Raw genomic sequence first — 7034 nt, forward strand, 5'->3', positions numbered from 1 at the left:
AATAATAATTTTATTTAAATGAATCTTGTGAGTACAATTCTGTTGTTCTCTTGATTTTTCTCTCCTAAACTTATAAATGATTTGAGGGCCTTCAGTAGCGTGTTTTGCAAATCATTGGATGATTTGGACTCCTAGAGACGTATTTCAATCGTCGAAAATGTCGAAAAGTGTTTTATGGCTTTGGAATAATCTCCGAGAAGAACTCCGTTGATTGCTCCTTGCAAGAACTTGATAGTCAATGCTGACGTTTCTAATGCTTGTCAAAGTCCTTTTTTCTAAATCTACCTCTTTCCAGTCTTTCCTCTTTAGAATGTTATGTTACCCTCTTATTTATAGTTGTAGGGGTAGGCCTAATTGCTTGTGATTGGATGAAACATATCACTTTGACACTTGGCGCCTTTTGACTGATTATTGAATTTGAATGAAATTTTCATATCATTTGTACATGTGGTTGTGTCTTATTGGTCTTGGATTTGAATGGGATGCCATGTCACTTGATGAGTTTGGGCTTCAAGGTAAGATGGACCTTGATGAGGAATAAAATGAGCTTATTATTTTTTTAAGCCCAAAATAATTTTAGACCTAATAAAATATGGATCAAATTCAAATTTTATATGAATTTGATCCAATAAATTTTACATGTCTACAGTACTTTTAAATTTTAATTTGATCACTCTGTTGGTGAATAATTACAGTTTTGTGAAGTATTTATTATTCAAACATATAGTATGCTGTATGTTAAATTTGTATTGTTACTCCATATTTGAAGATAATATACCAAACTGCCCAATTTAATTAAAGATAAATATGTTGAATCATATATTACAACTTACAGAGACCCAACTCTCAATTCTCAAGAAAAGTACAAGGATGGGGTTCTTTTTCAATGGGCTACTTCTTAAATCTCTTACTTCTATCCCTAAATCTAGTAAGCTTTTGAATTATGGTTTCCTCATGCTATCTTAACTTCTTCATAATGAACTAGGATTAAACATATAATTTTTGAAAATTAGAACAGTCCAAATAGTATCCTTTATCTTCACAAAATTTCTATATTCAAGTACTTAAATTGTATTTTACATTGACTCATGAACCCTTTAAGATATGGTATTTGAAGGTCGTCTTGCTGTTCTATATGTTTATAAGTTTATTTTGATCTATTTGAGTTTAAAGATGCATCATATGTTGATTTCATCTCTTTTACTAAAATTCAAATATGGTTATATCAAGCATATGTTCTTGAATCATTTTTCAATATTTTTATGAAGAATGGCCTTTTTAATGACATATATGACGTTCACAACCTTTATAACGATGTCTAAATAATTAATATATTGTAATGCCCTAAGTGTTGAGACACTTAAATAGAGCTAAGAACGAGGCTATGTGACCCTTAGATCGTGTATAAATCACTTTGGGATGAGTTCAGAGGGGTTAGAGATGATTTTAGGCATGAAAAAGGGCCACACGTCACAAGGGGAGCCTTGTACGAAGGCCCCGCATCGCCTAGACTACAATAGGGGGCTACTGCCTCACTTGTGCAATGGCCCCGCACATCGAGGTTCTTGCCCTGCGTTTGGGCTTGAGTTGTGGGGGGGAGCCATGTTTCCAAGCATACGTTGCACCCCCTGGTTACATCAATGGGACATCGTTTTAATGTTATTTTAGGGGTGTAAGAGTCTTTTTACACCCTTAAAATGTTCTCCATTCACAAAACGTCATTAAGTCCCTAAAAATGACACCGAATCATTCTAATCACCTTCTAACCTTTCCCAAATCACAAAGAAGAAGATCTACCTAGGGTTTAAGGCTTTTAGGCTCTAAGGATAATCTTCCACCAAATTCTTGCCACAAAAGGTATGTGTAAAGGCTTTAAATATATGGGGTTGAAATTTATATTTTGCTAAACTCTTATTAGTGTGTAAACTATGGGGTATCATTTAACTTCAAGAACATGTTTTCAAATTTCTATTTATGCCACAAACTATGAAATTTTGCTAAAAATATGGATTATATTGTGATTAATGTAAAGATTGGTGATTTTAATATTTTCTTCTCACCTAATTATCCATTACTTATGCAAATAATTTCGAAGAGTATTACTCGTGTTATAATTGCTCTTGTTTCTAAGGCAATTATTTGAATTCATTTAAAGAGATTAGTTTTCCTCAAGTTTTTTAAAAGAATCTCGAAAGAGAAATGTTTTAGCATGAACTATTACACAGATTTGAAGAGCATCATTATATGATTTTTGAATTACTTCATGATGGTCCATGATTTAATGCATGGAAGAGATTAAGCAGAATATTTGAGATGGATTATGTGAATTGCAAGTCTTGTTATGATGATAACAAATCAGAAATTGTCATTCAAAAATAAAATCAGTTTTGAGAAAGATTAATATTTTAAAAAGCCTAAAATATGGGCTTAAATAGAGTTACATGGTTAACTAATAAGGCATGAGTTGAAAAACATATATTCGAAAATCGTGTTTTGTCGATGCAGGATTGATTACATCATAAAATATGGATAATCATTGTATACTTTCTTATTGCTTGGGTATACCAGAATTCAAAAACTCCAATCCTTGCAGCAAACTTGAATTGAGGGCTTAGCCGATGAGTTAAAGTTGGACCCTACATAGCCTGTGGTTTTTTTCAAAAATGTCGGAGATGCCATCTAGCTCAGAACTATAGAGATCAGAATAAAGTCTCAGAAATCAAAATTTTAAATCAGAGTCTGTGTTTATATCTTGATAGTTGGCCTCTAACCCCATCATATATTTATTCAAAGTTTTTACTATTATTATTATTTGAGTGTTATTTCCTTTGGCTGTTCTACATGCCAATACATTCCGCATATTGATCGTTCTCAAGTGGCAGCATCATTTCATAATGTAGGTTCTGAGGCCCATTTTCACGATCTAATGCAACATTAGGATTTGTTCAGACATCGTTACAATTGGTAAGCCCTCCATCTTTCTGAAGGCGGATTATTTCAGATGCTTGGTATTTTCTTTTATTCTATGATATTACTGGGTGCCTTGTCCCAGCTTAGATAGATTTCAATATATTAGAGGCTTCGTGGACAGGATTGGTTAAGAGTCTTGATGTAATAATTTCATAGTTGGGATCATTGCTTTACATAATTGAATCTTTTTGACTGATTTTATCTTTTTACAACTTACTTTGATTTTTAATCATGTTATGAGACAATGCTCAAGGGTTTCCTCAACTTTCATGGATTTGGGATGCCCATCACGGTCAAGGCCTCGACTCGAGTCATGAAAAGTTTGGTATCAGAGCACGGTTCAGGGTTTCAAGGTTTATGATCAAGTTTGATGTATATTAATGCCTTAAATACATCCTAGCTATTAGATGAATCAAAATATCCCTTACTGATTGAATTCTTGAGAAGGATTTTGGTATAGTCAACTTCAAATGAGCATATCTTTTGTTATACTATGAATTTTTGAGTTCATGACCCACCAATAGATAGATAATTGAATTACCTTTCCAATGATACCAATTTTGTCAAAATTCGGTATCGGAGTAAAACGTTATGACCATTTTACTGAGAGATGTACGAGCTGCCCAGGAGAGACAAGCAAGCTGACGGACCGTCAAGTCAGTGACGGACCGTCACTTTGTCCATTGCAATTGAGGCATTAAGGCCGTTTTCTGGCACAAAAATGATGGTTGGAGTGACGGTCTGTTACCCAGACCGTCAACTTTGTTCGAAACAGCACTAGAACGGCGTTTTAAAGGGATCTTTGGGTTTTTTTCACCTTTTTTAACCCCCAATTACATCAAATCAAAGCACATAGCTCCTCATTTATCCATAACATCAAAATTAAGGTTTCTTTCAAGATCAAAACCTAAAAACAAGATTCAAACCCTTCTTCAAGAAACTAAGAAATTCATGTTCTTTAAGTTCAAGAACTATCAAGAAAACATCAAGATTTGTCTTTCCCAATCCAAGAACAGTCAAGAAACGCTAGTTATCTTTCAAGATTCAAGCTTTTGAGGTATGTTAGATGTTGATTCTTGGGTTCCTTCCACCGAATAAGTTCAAGAATCCTTTTTAAATTATAAAGATTGTATTTTTATGAGTTTTATGATTTATGTGAGTTGAAGTTCATGCTATTGTTATTGTTGAGTTTTGATTTATGTTCTAGATTATGAATTTCATGATTTAGTCCTTGTAAGTGATGATTTGCATAATTTTCATGATAAACCCTTCAAGTTGCATGTTGGTTGATGGAATCATGATACTTAGGTGTAGTATTTGTTGTATAACCAAAGCATGCTCTCCATATATTTGATAAAGTGTTTGTGTGAAGGAAATAAGGGTCATTATAGCATATTGACAAGAAATCCCCAATTATGTGCAAGTTTATGCATGCCAAGTGTTTGTTGAAAAGCCTTAGTGAATGAATTGTGGCATGTTATCCTGAAATCCCCAACTGGTACACTTGAATGCATGTTAAGTGTTTGGTGCATTCCTTATTGAATGAGTTATGAGACAATAGCATGCCTCCCTATATCATTACATGTTTAATATTTCTAAGTGCTTGAAAAGATTCTTTATTAAGTGTATGGTGAATGATAGTCTATTGTTATGTTGTTCAAGAGTGGTTATGTCTTATGCTATTTATGTTATCGAGTCCTGGGGGTATTTATACCCGACAAATTAGCTGCTTGTCTAGAGCCAGTGTCAGTTTTATGATAATATCAGTCAAGCCACGATCCTTAGTTAGTTACAGAACATAGAAAGACTCAATAATCTTAATATCATTCTAAGTCCAGTTCAGTATTCAGTTTAGACCTCAGTAGCATTCAAGTACTCAATTCGGAACTTAGTAGTATTCAATCAGATAACAAAATCAGTCTTTGGAACTAAGTGAACTCACTAGACCAGTCAATGATACTAGGAACCATGCTCCCCGCTTTCTTAAATAACATGATCAGTAACAGATTCAACTCAGTCTAGTACAGTCTAAGAAAAAAATTAGTTAGCATCTATTTAGTTGGGAGAAGGATTCAGCACCGAGCGAACCTAGGGATGGGGACTCACCCATTAGAGAGGACTGAGATCCCTAGAAATAATCCCTAAGTTTTAGAACTACGTAGCCAACGTAGGTACGAGATGTCACCCGTTAGAAAGGACTGACATACTCAGGGGTCACCTGTTAGATAGGACTGATCCCAGGGGTCACCCGTTAGATAAGACTGACTCCACAACAGTAGTGTCTTTACCCGTGGCACGATACTGACACCCTTCTAGCTGGGGTTACACGTTGGACCCCACTAGTTTAAATTTGAGGCATGTCGGTTAGACGATTACCTCCCACAGTTTAAGTTTTAAAATCAGTCTTAATAAAAAAAACTCAGCTCAGTAGTACAAATTCAGGACTGTTAGATACAGTCGATCAGTATCATTAACATTAAACTCAGAGATCACCCGCTAGATAGGACTGATCTCAGATTTAGTCGGATCATCTTCATTATTAGTATATTTAAAGATCACCCATTAGGTAGGACTGATCTCAGATTTAGTTAATCATTCTTATTATCATTAGATTCAGAGATCACCCGCTAGATAGGATTGATCTCAACCTCAGCACTCAGTTACCAATATCAGTAGATTCAGTTGTTATGTATCCCAGTATTAGTAAGCTCAGATGTCAGTAAAGTAGTATTCGAATCTCAGTATTTAGTGTCACTATGATTTCAGTTATGGTTTATACATTCATGCACTTATCCTCATTCAGTATACTCAGATTATTTAATCAGTATTATTTATGCATATGAACCCTTGCATTTAGCCTTACCTCATCTAGCATACCAGTACATTCCCACATACTGATGCATACTTTTCTGCGCTATGGTGTTTTATACCATAGGTTCAGAAGCATGAGATCTAGAGCACCCTTAGCAGTTCAGATTCAGCCAGAAGCAGTGGACTTAGCAGTGAGTCCTCATCATTCAAGGATGTTCTATTACTTCATTATACTTCTAGATTCAATATTTTTGTTAGACGGAGTTAATTGGGGTATTGTCCAATTAACTCCTTATTCAGACAGTTTAGAGGCTTTTAGACTAAATGTTCAGACAGTTGCTTTAGTATTTTTGATTGGTTTTGAACCTTATGGAAAATTTCCGCCAGTTGTTTTTCTTATTTTTACAGTATATTATGTAATGCTCAGTTACAGGTACCATAAAAGGGTTAGCTTGTGGTCCCTCGGGATCATACACACCGTGTAGCATCCGGGGTTCAGAATTTAGGGTGTTATAGAGTTCTATGCCAAATTTTCCAAGTGTTAATTCTGGCTTAGTGCTATGATTTTTTTAGGCATATTATTTCCAGTGAAGGGATTAAGGTTGATCCATAAAAGATTAAAGTGGTGAAGAAATGGCTTAGACCGATAACTTTAATCGATACTCAGAGCTTCTTGGTTATAAAAGGTTATTATAGAAGATTTATGGAAACTTTTTCATCCATAACTGGTCCACTAACTAGATTAACTTAGAAGAAAGTAAAGTTCTTGTGGTTTGATTATTGTGAGAGTAGTTTTGAGAGGCTAAATGATCGGTTGACTATGACTCCTATTTTGATTCTTCTTGAGGTTAATAAGGGATTTGTGGTATTTGCACTTAATATTGACATAACTACTTATATGGGTCTACATTGATATATTTATTGATCAAAAGTGTTTATAGTATGTGTTCATGCAGAAAGAACTGAACCTCAGGTAAAGGCCGTAGCTTGAGCTGTGGAAGGATTATGACATGAACTTGCACTATCATCCAGGTAAGGCTAATATTGTTGCTCTTACTCTTAGTAGGTTATCCATAGGTAGACTTGCTCATGTTGAGAAGGAAAAGAGATATTTTGTAAAGGATATTAATTGACTTACTAATTTGAGAGTCTAATTTTTAGTCTCCGAAGATGGAGGAGGGATCGTCCACGAGGTGGCTAAGTCATCCTTGTAGGCCAAAGTTAAGGAGAAATAGATTAATGACCTTAAATTA

The sequence above is a fragment of the Capsicum annuum genome, chromosome 5 (assembly GCF_002878395.1).
Source record: "Capsicum annuum cultivar UCD-10X-F1 chromosome 5, UCD10Xv1.1, whole genome shotgun sequence".
Taxonomy (NCBI): Eukaryota; Viridiplantae; Streptophyta; class Magnoliopsida; order Solanales; family Solanaceae; genus Capsicum; species Capsicum annuum.